Here is a 26,212-nt window from a genome sequence, read left to right on the forward strand (position 1 = left end):
GCTGAACTCCCTCAGTAATGACCCTCGGACAGTGCTGAACTCTCTCAGTAATGACCCTCGGACAGTGCTGAACTCTCTCAGTAATGACCCTCGGACAGTGCTGAACTCCCTCAGTAATTACCCTCGGACTGTGCTGAACTACCTCAGTAATGACCCTCCGACAGTACTGAACTCCCTCAATAATAACCCTTGGACAGTGCTGAACTCTCTCAGTAATGACCCTCGGACAGTGCTGAACTCTCTCAGTAATGACCCTCGGACAGTGCTGAACTCCCTCAGTAATTACCCTCGGACAGTGCTGAACTCCCTCAGTAATGACCCTCGGACAGTGCTGAACTCCCTCAGTAATGACCCTCGGACAATGCTGATCTCCCTCAGTAATGACCCTCGGACAGTGCTGAACTCTCTCAGTAATGACCCTCAGACAGTGCTGAACTCCCTCAGTAATGACCCTCGGACAGCGCTGAACTACTTCAGTGATGACCCTCGGAGAGTGCTGTACTCCCTCAGTAATGACCCTCGGACAATGCTGAACTCCCTCAATAATGACCCTTGGACAGTGCTGAGGTCCCTCAGTAATGACCCTCGGACAATGCTGAACTCCCTCAGTAATGACCCTCGGACAATGCTGAACTCCCTCAGTAATGACCCTCGGACAATGCTGAACTCCCTCAGTAATGACCCTCGGACAGTGCTGAACTCCCTCAGTAATTACCCTCGGACAGTGCTGAACTCTCTCAGTAATGACCCTCGGACGGTGCTGAACTCCCTCAGTTATGAACCTCGGACAGTGCTGAACTCCCTCGGTAATGACACTCGGACAGTGCTGAACTCCCTCAGCAATGACCCTCGGACAATGCTGAACTCCCTCGGTGATGTCCCTCGGACAGTGGTGAAATCCCTTAGTAATGACCCTCGGACCTTGCTGAACTCCCTCAGTAATGACCCTCGGACAATACTGAAGTCCCTCAGTAATGACCCTCGGACAGTGCTGAACCCTCTCAGTAATGACCCTCGGACAGTGCTGAATTCCCTCAGTAATGAGCCTCGGACAGTGCTGAACTCTCTCAGTAATGACCCTCGGACAGTGCTGAACTCCCTCAGTAATGACCCTCGGACAGTGCTGAACTTCCTCAGTAATGACCCTCGGACAATGCTGATCTCCCTCAGTAATGACACTCGGACAGTGCTGAGGTCCCTCAGTAATGACCCTCGGACAGTGCTGAACTCCCTCAGTAATGACCCTCGGACAGTGCTGAACTCCCTCAGTAATGAGCCTCGGACAGTGCTGAACTCCCTCAGTAATGACCCTCGGACAGTGCTGAACTCCCTCAGTAATGACCCTCGGACAGTGCTGAACTCCCTAAGTAATGACCCTCGGACAATGCTGAACTCCCTCGGTGATGTCCCTCGGACAGTGGTGAAATCCCTCAGTAATGACCCTCGGACAGTGCTGAACTCCCTCAATAATGACCCTCGGACAGTGCTGTACTCCCTCAGTAATGACCCTTATACAGTGCTGAACTCCCTCAGTAATGACCCTCGGACAATGCTGAACTCCCTCAGTAATGACCCTCGGACAATGCTGAACTCCTTCAGTAATGACCCTCGCACAGTGCTGAACTCTCTCAGTAATGACCCTCGGACAGTGCTGAACACCCTCAGTAATGACCCTCGGACAGTGATGAACTCCCTCAGTAATGACCCTCGGACAATGCTGAACTCCCTCAGTAATGACCCTAGGACAGTGCTGAACTCTCTCAGTAATGACCCTCGGACAGTGCAGAACACCCTCAGTAATGACCCTCGGACAGTGCTGAACTCTCTCAGTAATGACCCTCGGACAGTGCTGAAATCCCTCAGTAATGACCCTCGGACAATGCTGAACTCCCTCAGTAATGACCCTCGGACAATGCTGAACTCCCTCAGTAATGACCCTCGGACAGTGCTGAACTCTCTCAGTAATGACCCTCCGACAGTGCTGAACTCCCTCAGTAATGACCCTCGGACAGTGCTGTACTCCCTCAGTAATGACCCTCGGACAATGCTGAACTCCCTCAGTAATGATCCTCGGACAGTGCTGAACTCTCTCAGTAATGACCCTCGGACAGTGCTGAACTCCCTCAGTAATGACCCTCGGACAGTGCTGAACTCCCTCAGTAATGACCCTCGGACAGTGCTGAACTCCCTCAGTAATGACCCTCGGACAGTGCTGAACTCCCTCAGTAATGACCCTCGGACAGTGCTGAACTCCCTCAGTAATGACCCTCGGACAGTGCTGAACTCCCTCAGTAATGACCCTCGGACAGTGCTGAACTCCCTCAGTAATGACCCTCGGACAGTGCTGAACTCCCTCAGTAATGACCCTCGGACAAATCTGAACTCTCTCGGTGATGACCCTAGGACAGTGCTGTACTCCCTCAGTAATGACCCTCGGACAATGCTGAACTCCCTCAGTAATGACCCTGGGACAGTGCTGAACTCCCTCGGTAATGACCCTCAGACAGTGCTGAACTCTCTCAGACATGACCCTCAGACAGTGCTGAACTCCCTCAGTAATGACCCTCGGACAGTGCTGAACTCCCTCAGTAATGACCCTCGGACAGTGCTGAACTCCCTCAGTAATGACCCTCGGACAATGCTGAACTCCCTCAATAATGACCCTTGGACAGTGCTGAGGTCCCTCAGTAATGACCCTCGGACAATGCTGAACTCCCTCAGTAATGACCCTCGGACAGTGCTGAACTCCCTCAGTAATGACCCTCGGACAATGCTGAACTCCCTCAGTAATGACCCTCGGACAGTGCTGAACTCCCTCAGTAATTACCCTCGGACAGTGCTGAACTCTCTCAGTAATGACCCTCGGACGGTGCTGAACTCCCTCAGTTATGAACCTCGGACAGTGCTGAACTCCCTCGGTAATGACACTCGGACAGTGCTGAACTCCCTCAGCAATGACCCTCGGACAATGCTGAACTCCCTCGGTGATGTCCCTCGGACAGTGGTGAAATCCCTTAGTAATGACCCTCGGACCTTGCTGAACTCCCTCAGTAATGACCCTCGGACAATACTGAAGTCCCTCAGTAATGACCCTCGGACAGTGCTGAACCCTCTCAGTAATGACCCTCGGACAGTGCTGAATTCCCTCAGTAATGAGCCTCGGACAGTGCTGAACTCTCTCAGTAATGACCCTCGGACAGTGCTGAACTCCCTCAGTAATGACCCTCGGACAGTGCTGAACTTCCTCAGTAATGACCCTCGGACAATGCTGATCTCCCTCAGTAATGACCCTCGGACAGTGCTGAGGTCCCTCAGTAATGACCCTCGGACAGTGCTGAACTCCCTCAGTAATGACCCTCGGACAGTGCTGAACTCCCTCAGTAATGAGTCTCGGACAGTGCTGAACTCCCTCAGTAATGACCCTCGGACAATGCTGAACTCCCTCAGTAATGACCGTCGGACAGTGCTGAACTCCCTCAGTAATGACCCTCGGACAGTGCTGAACTCCCTCAGTAATGACCCTCGGACAGTGCTGAACTCCCTAAGTAATGACCCTCGGACAATGCTGAACTCCCTCGGTGATGTCCCTCGGACAGTGGTGAAATCCCTCAGTAATGACCCTCGGACAGTGCTGAACTCCCTCAATAATGACCCTCGGACAGTGCTGTACCCCCTCAGTAATGACCCTTATACAGTGCTGAACTCCCTCAGTAATGACCCTCGGACAATGCTGAACTCCCTCAGTAATGACCCTCGGACAATGCTGAACTCCTTCAGTAATGACCCTCGCACAGTGCTGAACTCTCTCAGTAATGACCCTCGGACAGTGCTGAACACCCTCAGTAATGACCCTCGGACAGTGATGAACTCCCTCAGTAATGACCCTCGGACAATGCTGAACTCCCTCAGTAATGACCCTCGGACAGTGCTGTACTCCCTCAGTAATGACCCTCGGACAATGCTGAACTCCCTCAGGAATGACCCTGGGACAGTGCTGAACTCCCTCGGTAATGATCCTCGGACAGTGCTGAACTCTCTCAGACATGACCCTCGGACAGTGCTGAACTCCCTCAGTAATGACCCTCGGACAGTGCTGAACTCCCTCAGTAATGACCCTCGGACAGTGCTGAACTCCCTCAGTAATGACCCTCGGACAATGCTGAACTCCCTCAGTAATGACCCTCGGACAGTGCTGAACTCCCTCAGTAATGACCCTCGGACAGTGCTGAATTCCCTCAGTAATGACCCTCGGACAGTGCTGAACTCCCTCAGTAATGACCCTCGGACAGTGCTGAACTCCCTCAGTAATGACCCTCGGACAATGCTGAACTCCCTCAGTAATGACCCTCGGACAGTGCTGAACTCCCTCAGTAATGACCCTCGGACAGTGCTGAACTCTCTCAGTAATGACCCTCGGACAGTGCTGAACTCCCTCAGTAATGACCCTCGGACAGTGCTGAACTCTCTCAGTAATGACCCTCGGACAGTGCTGAACTCTCTCAGTAATGACCCTCGGACAGTGCTGAACTCCCTCAGTAATTAGCCTCGGACTGTGCTGAACTACCTCAGTAATGACCCTCCGACAGTACTGAACTCCCTCAATAATAACCCTTGGACAGTGCTGAACTCTCTCAGTAATGACCCTCGGACAGTGCTGAACTCTCTCAGGAATGACCCTCGGACAGTGCTGAACTCCCTCAGTAATTACCCTCGGACAGTGCTGAACTCCCTCAGTAATGACCCTCGGACAGTGCTGAACTCCCTCAGTAATGACCCTCGGACAATGCTGATCTCCCTCAGTAATGACCCTCGGACAGTGCTGAACTCTCTCAGTAATGACCCTCAGACAGTGCTGAACTCCCTCAGTAATGACCCTCGGACAGCGCTGAACTACTTCAGTGATGACCCTCGGACAGTGCTGTACTCCCTCAGTAATGACCCTCGGACAATGCTGAACTCCCTCAATAATGACCCTTGGACAGTGCTGAGGTCCCTCAGTAATGACCCTCGGACAATGCTGAACTCCCTCAGTAATGACCCTCGGACAGTGCTGAACTCCCTCAGTAATGACCCTCGGACAATGCTGAACTCCCTCAGTAATGACCCTCGGACAGTGCTGAACTCCCTCAGTAATTACCCTCGGACAGTGCTGAACTCTCTCAGTAATGACCCTCGGACGGTGCTGAACTCCCTCAGTTATGAACCTCGGACAGTGCTGAACTCCCTCGGTAATGACACTCGGACAGTGCTGAACTCCCTCAGCAATGACCCTCGGACAATGCTGAACTCCCTCGGTGATGTCCCTCGGACAGTGGTGAAATCCCTTAGTAATGACCCTCGGACCTTGCTGAACTCCCTCAGTAATGACCCTCGGACAATACTGAAGTCCCTCAGTAATGACCCTCGGACAGTGCTGAACCCTCTCAGTAATGACCCTCGGACAGTGCTGAATTCCCTCAGTAATGAGCCTCGGACAGTGCTGAACTCTCTCAGTAATGACCCTCGGACAGTGCTGAACTCCCTCAGTAATGACCCTCGGACAGTGCTGAACTTCCTCAGTAATGACCCTCGGACAATGCTGATCTCCCTCAGTAATGACACTCGGACAGTGCTGAGGTCCCTCAGTAATGACCCTCGGACAGTGCTGAACTCCCTCAGTAATGACCCTCGGACAGTGCTGAACTCCCTCAGTAATGAGCCTCGGACAGTGCTGAACTCCCTCAGTAATGACCCTCGGACAGTGCTGAACTCCCTCAGTAATGACCCTCGGACAGTGCTGAACTCCCTAAGTAATGACCCTCGGACAATGCTGAACTCCCTCGGTGATGTCCCTCGGACAATGGTGAAATCCCTCAGTAATGACCCTCGGACAGTGCTGAACTCCCTCAATAATGACCCTCGGACAGTGCTGTACTCCCTCAGTAATGACCCTTATACAGTGCTGAACTCCCTCAGTAATGACCCTCGGACAATGCTGAACTCCCTCAGTAATGACCCTCGGACAATGCTGAACTCCTTCAGTAATGACCCTCGCACAGTGCTGAACTCTCTCAGTAATGACCCTCGGACAGTGCTGAACACCCTCAGTAATGACCCTCGGACAGTGATGAACTCCCTCAGTAATGACCCTCGGACAATTCTGAACTCCCTCAGTAATGACCCTAGGACAGTGCTGAACTCTCTCAGTAATGACCCTCGGACAGTGCAGAACACCCTCAGTAATGACCCTCGGACAGTGCTGAACTCTCTCAGTAATGACCCTCGGACAGTGCTGAAATCCCTCAGTAATGACCCTCGGACAATGCTGAACTCCCTCAGTAATGACCCTCGGACAATGCTGAACTCCCTCAGTAATGACCCTCGGACAGTGCTGAACTCTCTCAGTAATGACCCTCCGACAGTGCTGAACTCCCTCAGTAATGACCCTCGGACAGTGCTGTACTCCCTCAGTAATGACCCTCGGACAATGCTGAACTCCCTCAGTAATGATCCTCGGACAGTGCTGAACTCTCTCAGTAATGACCCTCGGACAGTGCTGAACTCCCTCAGTAATGACCCTCGGACAGTGCTGAACTCCCTCAGTAATGACCCTCGGACAGTGCTGAACTCCCTCAGTAATGACCCTCGGACAGTGCTGAACTCCCTCAGTAATGACCCTCGGACAGTGCTGAACTCCCTCAGTAATGACCCTCGGACAGTGCTGAACTCCCTCAGTAATGACCCTCGGACAGTGCTGAACTCCCTCAGTAATGACCCTCGGACAGTGCTGAACTCCCTCAGTAATGACCCTCGGACAAATCTGAACTCTCTCGGTGATGACCCTAGGACAGTGCTGTACTCCCTCAGTAATGACCCTCGGACAATGCTGAACTCCCTCAGTAATGACCCTGGGACAGTGCTGAACTCCCTCGGTAATGACCCTCGGACAGTGCTGAACTCTCTCAGACATGACCCTCAGACAGTGCTGAACTCCCTCAGTAATGACCCTCGGACAGTGCTGAACTCCCTCAGTAATGACCCTCGGACAGTGCTGAACTCCCTCAGTAATGACCCTCGGACAGTGCTGAACTCCCTCAGTAATGACCCTCGGACAATGCTGAACTCCCTCTGTGATGTCCCTCGGACAGTGGTGAAATCACTCAGTAATGACCCTCGGACAGTGCTGAACTCCCTCAATAATGACCCTCGGACAGTCCTGTACTCCCTCAGTAATGACCCTTGTACAGTGCTGAACTCCCTCAGTAATGACCCTCGGACAATGCTGAACTCCCTCAGTAATGACCCTCGGACAATGCTGAACTCCCTCAGTAATGACCCTCGGACAGTGCTGAACTCTCTCAGTAATGACCCTCGGACAGTGCTGAACACCCTCAGTAATGACCCTCGGACAGTGCTGAACTCCCTCAGTAATGACCCTCGGACAATGCTGAACTCCCTCAGTAATGATCCTCGGACAATGCTGAACTCCCTCAGTAATGACCCTCGGACAGTGCTGAATTATCTCAGTAATGACCCTCGGACAATGCTGAACTCCCTCAGTAATGACCCTCGGACAATGCTGAACTCCCTCAGTAATGACCCTCGGACAATGCTGAACTCCCTCAGTAATGACCCTCGGACAGTGCTGAACTCTCTCAGTAATGACACTCAGACAGTGCTGAACTCCCTCAGTAATGACCCTCGGACAGTGCTGAACTCTCTCAGTAATGACCCTCGGACAATGCTGAACTCCCTCAGTAATGACCCTCGGACAGTGCTGAACTCCCTCAGTAATGACCCTGGGACAGTGCTGAACTCCCTCGGTAATGACCCTCGGACAGTGCTGTACTCCCTCAGTAATGACCGTCGGACAATGCTGAACTCCCTCAGTAATGACCCTGGGACAGTGCTGAACTCCCTCGGTAATGACCCTCGGACAGTGCTGACCTCCCTCGGTAATGTACCTCGGACAGTGCTGAAGTCCCTCAGTAATGACCCTCGGACAGTGCTGAACTCCCTCAGTAATGACCCTCGGACAGTGCTGAACTCCCTCAGTAATGACCCTCGGACAGTGCTGTACTCCCTCAGTAATGACCCTCGGACAGTGCTGAACTCCCTCAGTAATGACCCTCGGACAATGCTGAACTCCCTCAGTAATGACCCTCGGACAGTGCTGAACTCCCTCAGTAATGACCCTCGGACAGTGCTGAACTCCCTCAGTAATGAGCCTCGGACAGTGATGAACTCCATCAGTAATGATCCTCGGACAGTGCTGAGCTCCCTCAGTAATGACTCTCGGACAGTGCTGAACTCCCTCAATAATGACCCTCGAACAGTGCTGAACTCCTTCAGTAATGACCCTTGGACAGTGCTGAACTCCCTCAGTAATGACCCTCGGACAGTGCTGAACTCCCTCAGTAATGACCCTCGGACATTGCTGTACTCCCTCAGTAATGACCCTCGGACAATGCTGAACTCCCTCAGTAATGACCCTGGGACAGTGCTGAACTCCCTCGGTAATGACCCTCGGACAGTTCTGAACTCTCTCAGACATGATCCTCAGACAGTGCTGAACTCCCTCAGTAATGACCCTCGGACAGTGCTGAACTCCCTCAGTAATGACCCTCGGACAGTGCTGAACTCCCTCAGTAATGAACCTCGGACAATGCTGAACTCCCTCAGTAATGACCCTCGGACAGTGCTGAACTCCCTCAGTAATGACCCTCGGACAGTGCTGAACTCTCCAGTAATGACCCTCGGACAGTGCTGAACTCCCTCAGTAATGACCCTCGGACAGTGCTGAACTCCCTCAGTAATGACCCTCGGACAGTGCTGAACTCCCTCAGTAATGAGCCTCGGACAGTGCTGAACTCCCTCAGTAATGACCCTCGGACAATGCTGAACTCCCTCAGTAATGACCCTCGGACAGTGCTGAACTCCCTCAGTAATGACCCTCGGACAGTGCTGAACTCTCTCAGTAATGACCCTCGGACAGTGCTGAACTCCCTCAGTAATGACCCTCGGACAGTGCTGAACTCCCTCAGTAATGACCGTCGGACAGTGCTGAACTCCCTCAGTAATGACCCTCGGACATTGCTGAACTCCCTCAGTAATGACCCTCGGACAGTGCTGAACTCCCTCAGTAATGACCCTCGGACAATGCTGAACTCCCTCGGTGATGTCCCTCGGACAGTGGTGAAATCCCTCAGTAATGACCCTCGGACAGTGCTGAACTCCCTCAATAATGACCCTCAGACAGTGCTGTACTCCCTCAGTAATGACCCTTATACAGTGCTGAACTCCCTCAGTAATGACCCTCGGACAATGCTGAACTCCCTCAGTAATGACCCTCGGACAATGCTGAACTCCTTCAGTAATGACCCTCGCACAGTGCTGAACTCTCTCAGTAATGACCCTCGGACAGTGCTGAACACCCTCAGTAATGACCCTCGGACAGTGATGAACTCCCTCAGTAATGACCCTCGGACAATGCTGAACTCCCTCAGTAATGACCCTCGGACAGTGCTGAACTCTCTCAGTAATGACCCTCGGACAGTGCAGAACACACTCAGTGATGACCCTCGGACAGTGCTGAACTCTCTCAGTAATGACCCTCGGACAGTGCTGAACTCCCTCAGTAATGACCCTCGGACAATGCTGAACTCCCTCAGTAATGACCCTCGGACAATGCTGAACTCCCTCAGTAATGATCCTCGGACAGTGCTGAACTCTCTCAGTAATGACCCTCGGACAGTGCTGAACTCCCTCAGTAATGACCCTCGGACAGTGCTGAACTCCCTCAGTAATGACCCTCGGACAGTGCTGAACTCCGTCAGTAATGACCCTCGGACAGTGCTGAACTCCCTCAGTAATGACACTCCGACAGTGCTGAACTCCCTCAGTAATGACCCTCGGACAGTGCTGAACTCCCTCAGTAATGACCCTCGGAGAGTGCTGAACTCCCTCAGTAATGACCCTCGGACAGTGCTGAACTCCCTCAGTAATGACCCTCGGACAAATCTGAACTCTCTCGGTGATGACCCTAGGACAGTGCTGTACTCCCTCAGTAATGACCCTCGGACAATGCTGAACTCCCTCAGTAATGACCCTGGGACAGTGCTGAACTCCCTCGGTAATGACCCTCGGACAGTGCTGAACTCTCTCAGACATGACCCTCAGACAGTGCTGAACTCCCTCAGTAATGACCCTCGGACAGTGCTGAACTCCCTCAGTAATGACCCTCGGACAGTGCTGAACTCCCTCAGTAATGACCCTCGGACAGTGCTGAAATCCCTCAGTAATGACCCTCGGACAGTGCTGAACTCCCTCAGTAATGACCCTCGGACAATGCTGAACTCCCTCGGTGATGTCCCTCGGACAGTGGTGAAATCCCTCAGTAATGACCCTCGGACAGTGCTGAACTCCCTCAGTAATGACCCTCGGACAGTGCTGAACTCTCTCAGTAATGACCCTCGGACAATGCTGAACTCCCTCTGTGATGTCCCTCGGACAGTGGTGAAATCACTCAGTAATGACCCTCGGACAGTGCTGAACTCCCTCAATAATGACCCTCGGACAGTGCTGTACTCGCTCAGTAATGACCCTTGTACAGTGCTGAACTCCCTCAGTAATGACCCTCGGACAATGCTGAACTCCCTCAGTAATGACCCTCGGACAATGCTGAACTCACTCAGTAATGACCCTCGGACAGTGCTGAACTCTCTCAGTAATGACCCTCGGACAGTGCTGAACTCTCTCAGTAATGACACTCAGACAGTGCTGAACTCCCTCAGTAATGACCCTCGGACAGTGCTGAACTCTCTCAGTAATGACCCTCGGACAATGCTGAACTCCCTCAGTAATGACCCTCGGACAGTGCTGAACTCCCTCAGTAATGACCCTGGGACAGTGCTGAACTCCCTCGGTAATGACCCTCGGACAGTGCTGTACTCCCTCAGTAATGACCGTCGGACAATGCTGAACTCCCTCAGTAATGACCCTCGGACAGTGCTGAACTCCCTCGGTAATGACCCTCGGACAGTGATGACCTCCCTCGGTAATGTACCTCGGACAGTGCTGAAGTCCCTCAGTAATGACCCTCGGACAGTGCTGAACTCCCTCAGTAATGACCCTCGGACAGTGCTGAACTCCCTCAGTAATGACCCTCGGACAGTGCTGTACTCCCTCAGTAATGACCCTCGGACAGTGCTGAACTCCCTCAGTAATGACCCTCGGACAATGCTGAACTCCCTCAGTAATGACCCTCGGACAGTGCTGAACTCCCTCAGTAATGACCCTCGGACAGTGCTGAACTCCCTCAGTAATGAGCCTCGGACAGTGATGAACTCCATCAGTAATGATCCTCTGACAGTGCTGAGCTCCCTCAGTAATGACTCTCGGACAGTGCTGAACTCCCTCAATAATGACCCTCGAACAGTGCTGAACTCCTTCAGTAATGACCCTTGGACAGTGCTGAACTCCCTCAGTAATGACCCTCGGACAGTGCTGAACTCCCTCAGTAATGACCCTCGGACAGTGCTGTACTCCCTCAGTAATGACCCTCGGACAATGCTGAACTCCCTCAGTAATGACCCTGGGACAGTGCTGAACTCCCTCGGTAATGACCCTCGGACAGTTCTGAACTCTCTCAGACATGACCCTCAGACAGTGCTGAACTCCCTCAGTAATGACCCTCGGACAGTGCTGAACTCCCTCAGTAATGACCCTCGGACAGTGCTGAACTCCCTCAGTAATGAACCTCGGACAATGCTGAACTCCCTCAGTGATGACCCTCGGACAGTGCTGAACTCCCTCAGTAATGACCCTCGGACAGTGCTGAACTCTCCAGTAATGACCCTCGGACAGTGCTGAACTCCCTCAGTAATGACCCTCGGACAGTGCTGAACTCCCTCAGTAATGACCCTCGGACAGTGCTGAACTCCCTCAGTCATGAGCCTCGGACAGTGCTGAACTCCCTCAGTAACGACCCTCGGACAATGCTGAACTCCCTCAGTAATGACCCTCGGACAGTGCTGAACTCCCTCAGTAATGACCCTCGGACAGTGCTGAACTCTCTCAGTAATGACCCTCGGACAGTGCTGAACTCCCTCAGTAATGACCCTCGGACAGTGCTGAACTCCCTCAGCAATGACCGTCGGACAGTGCTGAACTCCCTCAGTAATGACCCTCGGACAGTGCTGAACTCCCTCAGTAATGACCCTCGGACAGTGCTGAACTCCCTCAGTAATGACCCTCGGACAATGCTGAACTCCCTCGGTGATGTCCCTCGGACAGTGGTGAAATCCCTCAGTAATGACCCTCGGACAGTGCTGAACTCCCTCAATAATGACCCTCGGACAGTGCTGTACTCCCTCAGTAATGACCCTTATACAGTGCTGAACTCCCTCAGTAATGACCCTCGGACAATGCTGAACTCCCTCAGTAATGACCCTCGGACAATGCTGAACTCCTTCAGTAATGACCCTCGCACAGTGCTGAACTCTCTCAGTAATGACCCTCGGACAGTGCTGAACACCCTCAGTAATGACCCTCGGACAGTGATGAACTCCCTCAGTAATGACCCTCGGACAATGCTGAACTCCCTCAGTAATGACCCTCGGACAGTGCTGAACTCTCTCAGTAATGACCCTCGGACAGTGCAGAACACCCTCAGTGATGACCCTCGGACAGTGCTGAACTCTCTCAGTAATGACCCTCGGACAGTGCTGAACTCCCTCAGTAATGACCCTCGGACAATGCTGAACTCCCTCAGTAATGACCCTCGGACAGTGCTGTACTCCCTCAGTAATGACCCTCGGACAATGCTGAACTCCCTCAGTAATGATCCTCGGACAGTGCTGAACTCTCTCAGTAATGACCCTCGGACAGTGCTGAACTCCCTCAGTAATGACGCTCGGACAGTGCTGAAATCCCTCAGTAATGACCCTCGGACAGTGCTGAACTCCCTCAGTAATGACCCTCGGACAGTGCTGAACTCCCTCAGTAATGACCCTCGGACAGTGCTGAACTCCCTCAGTAATGACCCTCGGACAGTGCTGAACTCCCTCAGTAATGACCCTCGGACAGTGCTGAACTCCCTCAGTAATGACCCTCGGACAGTGCTGAACTCCCTCAGTAATGACCCTCGGACAAATCTGAACTCTCTCGGTGATGACCCTAGGACAGTGCTGTAATCCCTCAGTAATGACCCTCGGACAATGCTGAACTCCCTCAGTAATGACCCTGGGACAGTGCTGAACTCCCTCGGTAATGACCCTCGGACAGTGCTGAACTCTCTCAGACATGACCCTCAGACAGTGCTGAACTCCCTCAGTAATGACCCTCGGACAGTGCTGAACTCCCTCAGTAATGACCCTCGGACAGTGCTGAACTCCCTCAGTAATGACCCTCGGACAGTGCTGAACTCCCTCAGTAATGACCCTCGGACAGTGCTGAACTCCCTCAGTAATGACCCTCGGACAATGCTGAACTCCCTCGGTGATGTCCCTCGGACAGTGGTGAAATCCCTCAGTAATGACCCTCGGACAGTGCTGAACTCCCTCAGTAATGACCCTCGGACAGTGCTGAACTCTCTCAGTAATGACCCTCGGACAATGCTGAACTCCCTCTGTGATGTCCCTCGGACAGTGGTGAAATCACTCAGTAATGACCCTCGGACAGTGCTGAACTCCCTCAATAATGACCCTCGGACAGTGCTGTACTCCCTCAGTAATGACCCTTGTGCAGTGCTGAACTCCCTCAGTAATGACCCTCGGACAATGCTGAACTCCCTCAGTAATGACCCTCGGACAATGCTGAACTCCCTCAGTAATGACCCTCGGACAGTGCTGAACTCTCTCAGTAATGACCCTCGGACAGTGCTGAACACCCTCAGTAATGACCCTCGGAGAGTGCTGAACTCCCTCAGTAATGACCCTCGGACAATGCTGAACTCCCTCAGTAATGATCCTCGGACAATGCTGAACTCCCTCAGTAATGACCCTCGGACAGTGCTGAATTCTCTCAGTAATGACCCTCGGACAATGCTGAACTCCCTCAGTAATGACCCTCGGACAATGCTGAACTCCCTCAGTAATGACCCTCGGACAATGCTGAACTCCCTCAGTAATGACCCTCGGACAGTGCTGAACTCTCTCAGTAATGACACTCAGACAGTGCTGAACTCCCTCAGTAATGACCCTCGGACAGTGCTGAACTCTCTCAGTAATGACCCTCGGACAATGCTGAACTCCCTCAGTAATGACCCTCGGACAGTGCTGAACTCCCTCAGTAATGACCCAGGGACAGTGCTGAACTCCCTCGGTAATGACCCTCGGACAGTGCTGTACTCCCTCAGTAATGACCGTCGGACAATGCTGAACTCCCTCAGTAATGACCCTGGGACAGTGCTGAACTCCCTCGGTAATGACCCTCGGACAGTGCTGACCTCCCTCGGTAATGTACCTCGGACAGTGCTGAAGTCCCTCAGTAATGACCCTCGGACAGTGCTGAACTCCCTCAGTAATGACCCTCGGACAGTGCTGAACTCCCTCAGTCATGACCCTCGGACAGTGCTGTACTCCCTCAGTAATGACCCTCGGACAGTGCTGAACTCCCTCAGTAATGACCCTCGGACAATGCTGAACTCCCTCAGTAATGACCCTCGGACAGTGCTGAACTCCCTCAGTAATGACCCTCGGACAGTGCTGAACTCCCTCAGTAATGAGCCTCGGACAGTGATGAACTCCATCAGTAATGATCCTCGGACAGTGCTGAGCTCCCTCAGTAATGACTCTCGGACAGTGCTGAACTCCCTCAATAATGACCCTCGAACAGTGCTGAACTCCTTCAGTAATGACCCTTGGACAGTGCTGAACTCCCTCAGTAATGACCCTCGGACAGTGCTGAACTCCCTCAGTAATGACCCTCGGACAGTGCTGTACTCCCTCAGTAATGATCCTCGGACAATGCTGAACTCCCTCAGTAATGACCCTGGGACAGTGCTGAACTCCCTCGGTAATGAACCTCGGACAGTTCTGAACTCTCTCTGACATGACCCTCAGACAGTGCTGAACTCCCTCAGTAATGACCCTCGGACAGTGCTGAACTCCCTCAGTAATGACCCTCGGACAGTGCTGAACTCCCTCAGTAATGAACCTCGGACAATGCTGAACTCCCTCAGTAATGACCCTCGGACAGTGCTGAACTCCCTCAGTAATGACCCTCGGACAGTGCTGAACTCTCCAGTAATGACCCTCGGACAGTGCTGAACTCCCTCAGTAATGACCCTCGGACAGTGCTGAACTCCCTCAATAATGACCCTCGGACAGTGCTGAACTCCCTCAGTAATGACCCTCGGACAGTGCTGAACTCCCTCAGTAATGACCCTCGGACAGTGCTGAACTCCCTCAGTAATGACCCTCGCACAATGCAGAACTCCCTCAGTAATGACCCTGGGACAGTGCTGAACTCCCTCGGTAATGACCCTCGGACAGTGCTGAACTCTCTCAGACATGACCCTCAGACAGTGCTGAACTCCCTCAGTAATGACCCTCGGACAGTGCTGAACTCCCTCAGTAATGACCCTCGGACAGTGCTGAACTCCCTCAGTAATGACCCTCGGACAGTGCTGAACTCCCTCAGTAATGACCCTCGGACAGTGCTGAACTCCTTCAGTAATGACCCTTGGACAGTGCTGAACTCCCTCAGTAATGACCCTCGGACAGTGCTGAACTCCCTCAGTAATGACCCTCGGACAGTGCTGAACTCCCTCAGTAATGACCCTCGGACAGTGCTGAACTCCCTCAGTAATGACCCTCGGACAATGCTGAACTCCCTCGGTGATGTCCCTCGGACAGTGGTGAAATCCCTCAGTAATGACCCTCGGACAGTGCTGAACTCCCTCAGTAATGACCCTCGGACAGTGCTAAACTCTCTCAGTAATGACCCTCGGTTAATGCTGAACTCCCTCGGTGATGTCCCTTGGACAGTGGTGAAATCCCTCAGTAATGACCCTCGGACAGTGCTGAACTCCCTCAATAATGACCCTCGGACAGTGCTGTACTCCCTCAGTAATGACCCTTGTGCAGTGCTGAACTCCCTCAGTAATGACCCTCGGACAATGCTGAACTCCCTCAGTAATGACCCTCGGACAATGCTGAACTCCCTCAGTAATGACCCTCGGACAGTGCTGAACTCTCTCAGTAATGACCCTCGGACAGTGCTGAACACCCTCAGTAATGACCCTCGGACAGTGCTGAACTCCCTCAGTAATGACCCTCGGACAATGCTGAACTCCCTCAGTAATGATCCTCGGACAATGCTGAACTCCCTCAGTAATGACCCTCGGACAGTGCTGAATTCTCTCAGTAATGACCCTCGGACAATGCTGAACTCCCTCAGTAATGACCCTCGGACAATGCTGAACTCCCTCAGTAATGACCCTCGGACAATGCTGAACTCCCTCAGTAATGACCCTCGGACAGTGCTGAACTCTCTCAGTAATGACACTCAGACAGTGCTGAACTCCCTCAGTAATGACCCTCGGACAGTGCTGAACTCTCTCAGTAATGACCCTCGGACAATGCTGAACTCCCTCAGTAATGACCCTCGGACAGTGCTGAACTCCCTCAGTAATGACCCTGGGACAGTGCTGAACTCCCTCGGTAATGACCCTCGGACAGTGCTGTACTCCCTCAGTAATGACCGTCGGACAATGCTGAACTCCCTCAGTAATGACCCTCGGACAGTGCTGACCTCCCTCGGTAATGTACCTCGGACAGTGCTGAAGTCCCTCAGTAATGACCCTCGGACAGTGCTGAACTCCCTCAGTAATGACCCTCGGACAGTGCTGAACTCCCTCAGTAATGACCCTCGGACAGTGCTGTACTCCCTCAGTAATGACCCTCGGACAGTGCTGAACTCCCTCAGTAATGACCCTCGGACAGTGCTGAACTCCCTCAATAATGACCCTCGGACAGTGCTGAACTCCCTCAGTAATGACCCTCGGACAGTGCTGAACTCCCTCAGTAATGACCCTCGGACAGTGCTGAACTCCCTCAGTAATGACCCTCGCACAATGCAGAACTCCCTCAGTAATGACCCTGGGACAGTGCTGAACTCCCTCGGTAATGACCCTCGGACAGTGCTGAACTCTCTCAGACATGACCCTCAGACAGTGCTGAACTCCCTCAGTAATGACCCTCGGACAGTGCTGAACTCCCTCAGTAATGACCCTCGGACAGTGCTGAACTCCCTCAGTAATGACCCTCGGACAGTGCTGAACTCCCTCAGTAATGACCCTCGGACAGTGCTGAACTCCTTCAGTAATGACCCTTGGACAGTGCTGAACTCCCTCAGTAATGACCCTCGGACAGTGCTGAACTCCCTCAGTAATGACCCTCGGACAGTGCTGAACTCCTTCAGTAATGACCCTTGGACAGTGCTGAACTCCCTCAGTAATGACCCTCGGACAGTGCTGAACTCCCTCAGTAATGACCCTCGGACAGTGCTGAACTCCCTCAGTAATGACCCTCGGACAGTGCTGAACTCCCTCAGTAATGACCCTCGGACAATGCTGAACTCCCTCGGTGATGTCCCTCGGAGAGTGGTGAAATCCCTCAGTAATGACCCTCGGACAGTGCTGAACTCCCTCAGTAATGACCCTCGGACAGTGCTAAACTCTCTCAGTAATGACCCTCGGTTAATGCTGAACTCCCTCGGTGATGTCCCTTGGACAGTGGTGAAATCCCTCAGTAATGACCCTCGGACAGTGCTGAACTCCCTCAATAATGACCCTCGGACAGTGCTGTACTCCCTCAGTAATGACCCTTGTACAGTGCTGAACTCCCTCAGTAATGACCCTCGGACAATGCTGAACTCCCTCAGTAATGACCCTCGGACAATGCTGAACTCCCTCAGTAATGACCCTCGGACAGTGCTGAACTCTCTCAGTAATGACCCTCGGACAGTGCTGAACACCCTCAGTAATGACCCTCGGACAGTGCTGAACTCCCTCAGTAATGAACCTCGGACAATGCTGAACTCCCTCAGTAATGATCCTCGGACAATGCTGAACTCCCTCAGTAATGACCCTCGGACAGTGCTGAATTCTCTCAGTAATGACCCTCGGACAATGCTGAACTCCCTCAGTAATGACCCTCGGACAATGCTGAACTCCCTCAGTAATGACCCTCGGACAATGCTGAACTCCCTCAGTAATGACCCTCGGACAGTGCTGAACTCTCTCAGTAATGACACTCAGACAGTGCTGAACTCCCTCAGTAATGACCCTCGGACAGTGCTGAACTCTCTCAGTAATGACCCTCGGACAATGCTGAACTCCCTCAGTAATGACCCTCGGACAGTGCTGAACTCCCTCAGTAATGACCCTGGGACAGTGCTGAACTCCCTCGGTAATGACCCTCGGACAGTGCTGTACTCCCTCAGTAATGACCGTCGGACAATGCTGAACTCCCTCAGTAATGACCCTCGGACAGTGCTGACCTCCCTCGGTAATGTACCTCGGACAGTGCTGAAGTCCCTCAGTAATGACCCTCGGACAGTGCTGAACTCCCTCAGTAATGACCCTCGGACAGTGCTGAACTCCCTCAGTAATGACCCTCGGACAGTGCTGTACTCCCTCAGTAATGACCCTCGGACAGTGCTGAACTCCCTCAGTAATGACCCTCGGACAATGCTGAACTCCCTCAGTAATGACCCTCGGACAGTGCTGAACTCCCTCAGTAATGACCCTCGGACAGTGCTGAACTCCCTCAGTAATGAGCCTCGGACAGTGATGAACTCCATCAGTAATGATCCTCGGACAGTGCTGAGCTCCCTCAGTAATGACTCTCGGACAGTGCTGAACTCCCTCAATAATGACCCTCGAACAGTGCTGAACTCCTTCAGTAATGACCCTTGGACAGGGCTGAACTCCCTCAGTAATGACCCTCGGACAGTGCTGAACTCCCTCAGTAATGACCCTCGGACAGTGCTGTACTCCCTCAGTAATGACCCTCGGACAATGCTGAACTCCCTCAGTAATGACCCTCGGACAGTGCTGAACTCCCTCAGTAATGACCCTCGGACAGTGCTGAACTCTCCAGTAATGACCCTCGGACAGTGCTGAACTCCCTCAGTAATGACCCTCGGACAGTGCTGAACTCCCTCAATAATGACCCTCGGACAGTGCTGAACTCCCTCAGTAATGACCCTCGGACAGTGCTGAACTCCCTCAGTAATGACCCTCGCACAATGCAGAACTCCCTCAGTAATGACCCTGGGACAGTGCTGAACTCCCTCGGTAATGACCCTCGGACAGTGCTGAACTCTCTCAGACATGACCCTCAGACAGTGCTGAACTCCCTCAGTAATGACCCTCGGACAGTGCTAAACTCCCTCAGTAATGACCCTCGGACAGTGCTGAACTCCCTCAGTAATGACCCTCGGACAGTGCTGAACTCCCTCAGTAATGACCCTCGGACAGTGCTGAACTCCTTCAGTCATGACCCTTGGACAGTGCTGAACTCCCTCAGTAATGACCCTCGGACAGTGCTGAACTCCCTCAGTAATGACCCTCGGACAGTGCTGAACTCCTTCAGTAATGACCCTTGGACAGTGCTGAACTCCCTCAGTAATGACCCTCGGACAGTGCTGAACTGCCTCAGTAATGACCCTCGGACAGTGCTGAACTCACTCAGTAATGACCCTCGGACAGTGCTGAACTCCCTCAGTAATGACCCTCGGACAATGCTGAACTCCCTCGGTGATGTCCCTCGGACAGTGGTGAAATCCCTCAGTAATGACCCTCGGACAGTGCTGAACTCCCTCAGTAATGACCCTCGGACAGTGCTAAACTCTCTCAGTAATGACCCTCGGTTAATGCTGAACTCCCTCGTTGATGTCCCTCGGACAGTGGTGAAATCCCTCAGTAATGAGCCTCGGACAGTGCTGAACTCCCTCAATAATGACCCTCGGACAGTGCTGTACTCCCTCAGTAATGACCCTTGTACAGTGCTGAACTCCCTCAGTAATGACCCTCGGACAATGCTGAACTCCCTCAGTAATGACCCTCGGACAATGCTGAACTCCCTCAGTAATGACACTCGGACAGTGCTGAACACCCTCAGTAATGACCCTCGGACAGTGCTGAGCACTCTCAGTAATGACCCTTGGACAGTGCTGAACTCCCTCAGTAATGACCCTCGGACAATGCTGAACTCCCTCAGTAATGACCCTCGGACAATGCTGAACTCCCTCAGTAATGACCCTCGGACAGTGCTGAACTCTCTAAGTAATGACCCTCAGACAGTGCTGAACTCCCTCAGTAATGACCCTCGCACAGTGCTGATCTCTCTCAGTAATGACCCTCGGACAGTGCTGAACTCCCTCAGTAATGACCCTCGGACAGTGCTGTACTCCCTCAGTAATGACCCTCGGACAATGCTGAACTCCCTCAGGAATGACCCTCGGACAGTGCTGAACTCTCTCAGTAATGACCCTCGGACAGTGCTGAACTCCCTCAGTAATGACCCTCGGACAGTGCTGAACTCCCTCAGTAATGACCCTCGGACAGTGCTGAACTCCCTCAGTAATGACCCTCGGACAGTGCTGAACTCCCTCAGTAATGACCCTCGGACAGTGCTGAACTCCCTCAGTAATGACCCTCTGACAATGCTGAACTCCCTCGGTGATGACCCTCGGACAGTGCTGTACTCCCTCAGTAATGACCGTCGGACAATGCTGAACTCCCTCAGTAATGACCCTGGGACAGTGCTGAACTCCCTCGGTAATGACCCTCGGACAGTGCTGAACTCTCTCAGACATGCCCCTCAGACAGTGCTGAACTCCCTCAGTAATGACCCTCGGACAGTGCTGAACTCCCTCAGTAATGACCCTCGGACAGTGCTGAACTCCCTCAGTAATGTCCCTCGGACAATGCTGAACTCCCTCAGTAATGACCCTCGGACAGTGCTGAACTCCCTCAGTACTGACCCTCGGACAGTGCTGAACTCTCTCAGTAATGACCCTCGGACAGTGCTGAACTCCCTCAGTAATGACCCTCGGACAGTGCTGAACTCCCTCAGTAATGACCCTCGGACAGTGCTGAACTCCCTCAGTAATGACCCTCGGACAGTGCTGAACTCCCTCAGTAATGATCCTCGGACAGTGCTGAACTCTCTCAGTAATGACCCTCGGACAGTGCTGAACTCTCTCAGTAATGACGCTCGGACAGTGCTGAACTCCCTCAGTAATGACCATCGGACAATGCTGAACTCCCTCAGTAATGACCCTCGGACAGTGCTGAACTCCCTCAGTAATGACCCTCGGACAGTGCTGAACTCCCTCAGTAATGACCCTCGGACAGTGCTGAACTCCCTCAGTAATGACCCTCGGACAATGCTGAACTCCCTCGGTGATGTCCCTCGGACAGTGGTGAAATCCCTCAGTAATGACCCTCGGACAGTGCTGAACTCCCTCAGTAATGACCCTCGGACAGTGCTGAACTCTCTCAGTAATGACCCTCGGACAATGCTGAACTCCCTCGGTGATGTCCCTCGGACAGTGGTGAAATCCCTCAGTAATGACCCTCGGACAGTGCTGAACTCCCTCAATAATGACCCTCGGACAGTGCTGTACTCCCTCAGTAATGACCCTCGGACAGTGCTGAACTCCCTCAGTAATGACCCTCGGACAATGCTGAACTCCCTCAGTAATGACCCTCGGACAATGCTGAACTCCCTCAGTAATGACCCTCGGACAGTGCTGAACTCTCTAAGTAATGACCCTCAGACAGTGCTGAACTCCCTCAGTAATGACCCTCGCACAGTGCTGATCTCTCTCAGTAATGACCCTCGGACAGTGCTGAACTCCCTCAGTAATGACCCTCGGACAGTGCTGTACTCCCTCAGTAATGACCCTCGGACAATGCTGAACTCCCTCAGGAATGACCCTCGGACAGTGCTGAACTCTCTCAGTAATGACCCTCGGACAGTGCTGAACTCCCTCAGTAATGACCCTCGGACAGTGCTGAACTCCCTCAGTAATGACCCTCGGACAGTGCTGAACTCTCTCAGTAATGACCCTCGGACAGTGCTGAACTCTCTCAGTAATGACCCTCGGACAGTGCTGAACTCCCTCAGTAATGACCATCGGACAATGCTGAACTCCCTCAGTAATGACCCTCGGACAGTGCTGAACTCCCTCAGTAATGATCCTCGGACAGTGCTGAACTCCCTCAGTAATGACCCTCGGACAGTGCTGAACTCCCTCAGTAATGAGACTCGGACAATGCTGAACTCCCTCGGTGATGTCCCTCGGACAGTGGTGAAATCCCTCAGTAATGACCCTCGGACAGTGCTGAACTCCCTCAGTAATGACCCTCGGACAGTGCTGAACTCTCTCAGTAATGACCCTCGGACAATGCTGAACTCCCTCGGTGATGTCCCTCGGACAGTGGTGAAATCCCTCAGTAATGACCCTCGGACAGTGCTGAACTCCCTCAATAATGACCCTCGGACAGTGCTGTACTCCCTCAGTAATGACCCTCGGACAGTGCTGAACTCCCTCAGTAATGACCCTCGGACAATGCTGAACTCCCTCAGTAATGACCCTCGGACAATGCTGAACTCCCTCAGTAATGACACTCGGACAGTGCTGAACTCTCTCAGTAATGACCCTCGGACAGTACTGAACACCCTCAGTAATGACCCTCGGACAGTGCTGAACTCCCTCAGTAATGACCCTCGGACAATGCTGAACACCCTCAGTAATGATCCTCGGACAATGCTGAACTCCCTCAGTAATGACCCTAGGACAGTGCTGAACTCTCTCAGTAATGACCCTCGGACAGTGCTGAACACCCTCAGTAATGACCCTCGGACAGTGCTGAACTCTCTCAGTAATGACCCTCGGACAGTGCTGAACTCCCTCAGTAATGACCCTCGGACAATGCTGAACTCCCTCAGTAATGACCCTCGGACAATGCTGAACTCCCTCAGTAATGACCCTCGGACAGTGCTGAACTCTCTCAGTAATGACCCTCAGACAGTGCTGAACTCCCTCAGTAATGACCCTCGGACAGTGCTGAACTCTCTCAGTAATGACCCTCGGACAGTGCTGAACTCCCTCAGTAATGACCCTCGGACAGTGCTGTACTCCCTCAGTAATGACCCTCGGACAATGCTGAACTCCCTCAGTAATGACCCTGGGACAGTGCTGAACTCCCTCAGTAATGACCCTCGGACAATGCTGAACTCCCTCAGTAATGACCCTCGGACAGTGCTGAACTCCCTCAGTAATGACCCTCGGACAATGCTGAACTCCCTCAGTAATGACCCTCGGACAGTGCTGAACTCCCTCAGTAATGACCCTCGGACAATGCTGAACTCCCTCAGTAATGACCCTCGGACAGTGCTGAACTCTCTCAGTAATGACCCTCAGACATTGCTGAACTCCCTCAGTAATGACCCTCGGACAGTGCTGAAATCTCTCAGTAATGACCCTCGGACAGTGCTGAACTCCCTCAGTAATGACCCTCGGACAGTGCTGTACTCCCTCAGTAATGACCCTCGGACAATGCTGAACACCCTCAGTAATGACCCTGGGACAGTGCTGAACTCCCTCAGTAATGACCCTCGGACAATGCTGAACTCCCTCAGTAATGACCCTCGGACAGTGCTGAAATCCCTCAGTAATTACCCTCGGACAGTGCTGAACTCTCCAGTAATGACCCTCGGACAGTGCTGAACTCCCTCAGTAATGACCCTCGGACAGTGCTGAACTCCCTCAGTAATGACCCTCGGACAGTGCTGAACTCCCTCAGTAATGACCCTCGGACAGTGCTGAACTCCCTCAGTAATGACCCTCGGACAGTGCTGAACTCCCTCAGTAATGACCCTCGCACAATGCTGAACTCTCTCGGTGATGACCCTCGGACAATGCTGTACTCCCTCAGTAATGACCCTCGGACAATGCTGAACTCCCTCAGTAATGACCCTGGGACAGTGCTGAACTCCCTCAGTAATGACCCTCGGACAGTGCTGAAAACTCTCAGACATGACCCTCAGACAGTGCTGAACTCCCTCAGTAATGACCCTCGGACAGTGCTGAACTCCCTCAGTAATGACCCTCGGACAGTGCTGAACTCCCTCAGTAATGACCCTCGGACAGTGCTGAACTCCCTCAGTAATGACCCTCGGACAGTGCTGAACTCCTTCAGTAATGACCCTCGGACAGTGCTGAACTCCCTCAGTAATGACCCTCGCACAGTGCTGAACTCCCTCAGTAATGACCCTCGGACAGTGCTGAACTCCCTCAGTAATGACCCTCGGACAGTGCTGAACTCCCTCGGTGATGTCCCTCGGACAGTGGTGAAATCCCTCAGTAATGACCCTCGGACAGTGCTGAACTCCCTCAGTAATGACCCTCGGACAGTGCTGAACTCTCTCAGTAATGACCCTCGGATAATGCTGAACTCCCTCGGTGATGTCCCTCGGACAGTGGTGAAATCCCTCAGTAATGACCCTGGGACAGTGCTGAACTCCCTCAATAATGACCCTCGGACAGTGCTGTACTCCCTCAGTGATGACCCTTGTACAGTGCTGAACTCCCTCAGTAATGACCCTCGGACAATGCTGAACTCCCTCAGCAATGACCCTCGGACAATGCTGAACTCCCTCAGTAATGACCCTCGGACAGTGCTGAACTCTCTCAGTAATGACCCTCGGACAGTGCTGAACACCCTCAGTAATGACCCTCGGACAGTGCTGAACTCCCTCAGTAATGACCCTCGGACAACGCTGAACTCCCTCAGTAATGATCCTCGGACAATGCTGAACTCCCTCAGTAATGACCCTTGGACAGTGCTGAACTCTCTCAGTAATGACCCTCGGACAGTGCTGAACTCCCTCAGTAATGACCCTCGGACAATGCTGAACTCCCTCAATAATGACGCTCGGACAATGCTGAACTCCCTCAGTAATGACCCTCGGACAGTGCTGAACTCTCTAAGTAATGACCCTCAGACAGTGCTGAACTCCCTCAGTAATGACCCTCGCACAGTGCTGATCTCTCTCAGTAATGACCCTCGGACAGTGCTGAACTCCCTCAGTAATGACCCTCGGACAGTGCTGTACTCCCTCAGTAATGACCCTCGGACAATGCTGAACTCCCTCAGTAATGACCCTCGGACAGTGCTGAACTCCCTCAGTAATGACCCTCGGACAGTGCTGAACTCCTTCAGTAATGTCCCTCGGACAATGCTGAACTCCCTCAGTAATGACCCTCGGACAGTGCTGAACTCCCTCAGTAATGACCCTCGGACAGTGCTGAACTCTCTCAGTAATGACCCTCGGACAGTGCTGAACTCCCTCAGTAATGACCCTCGGACAGTGCTGAACTCCCTCAGTAATGACCCTCGGACAGTGCTGAACTCCCTCAGTAATGACCCTCGGACAGTGCTGAACTCCCTCAGTAATGACCCTCGGACAGTGCTGAACTCCCTCAGTAATGACCCTCGGACAATGCTGAACTCCCTCGGTGATGTTCCTCGGACAGTGGTGAAATCCCTCAGTAATGACCCTCGGACAGTGCTGAACTCCCTCAGTAATGAACCTCGGACAGTGCTGAACTCCCTCAGTAATGACCCTCGGACAGTGCTGAACTCCCTCAGTAATGACCCTCGGACAGTGCTGAACTCTCTCAGTAATGACCCTCGGACAGTGCTGAACTCCCTCAGTAATGACCCTCGGACAGTGCTGAACTCCCTCAGTAATGACCGTCGGACAGTGCTGAACTCCCTCAGTAATGACCCTCGGACAGTGCTGAACTCCCTCAGTAATGACCCTCGGACAGTGCTGAACTCCCTCAGTAATGACCCTCGGACAGTGCTGAACTCCCTCAGTAATGACCCTCGGACAGTGCTGTGCTCCCTCAGTAATGACCCTTGTACAGTGCTGAACTCCCTCAGTAATGACCCTCGGACAATGCTGAACTCCCTCAATAATGACCCTCGAACAGTGCTGAACTCCTTCAGTAATGACCCTTGGACAGTGCTGAACTCCCTCAGTAATGACCCTCGGAGAGTGCTGAACTCCCTCAGTAATGACCCTCGGACAGTGCTGAACTCTCCAGTAATGACCCTCGGACAGTGCTGAACTCCCTCAGTCATGACCCTCGGACAGTGCTGAACTCCCTCAATAATGACCCTCGGACAGTGCTGAACTCCCTCAGT

This window comes from Heptranchias perlo, chromosome 22 (genome assembly GCF_035084215.1).
Source record: "Heptranchias perlo isolate sHepPer1 chromosome 22, sHepPer1.hap1, whole genome shotgun sequence".
In the NCBI taxonomy this organism is placed as follows: Eukaryota; Metazoa; Chordata; class Chondrichthyes; order Hexanchiformes; family Hexanchidae; genus Heptranchias; species Heptranchias perlo.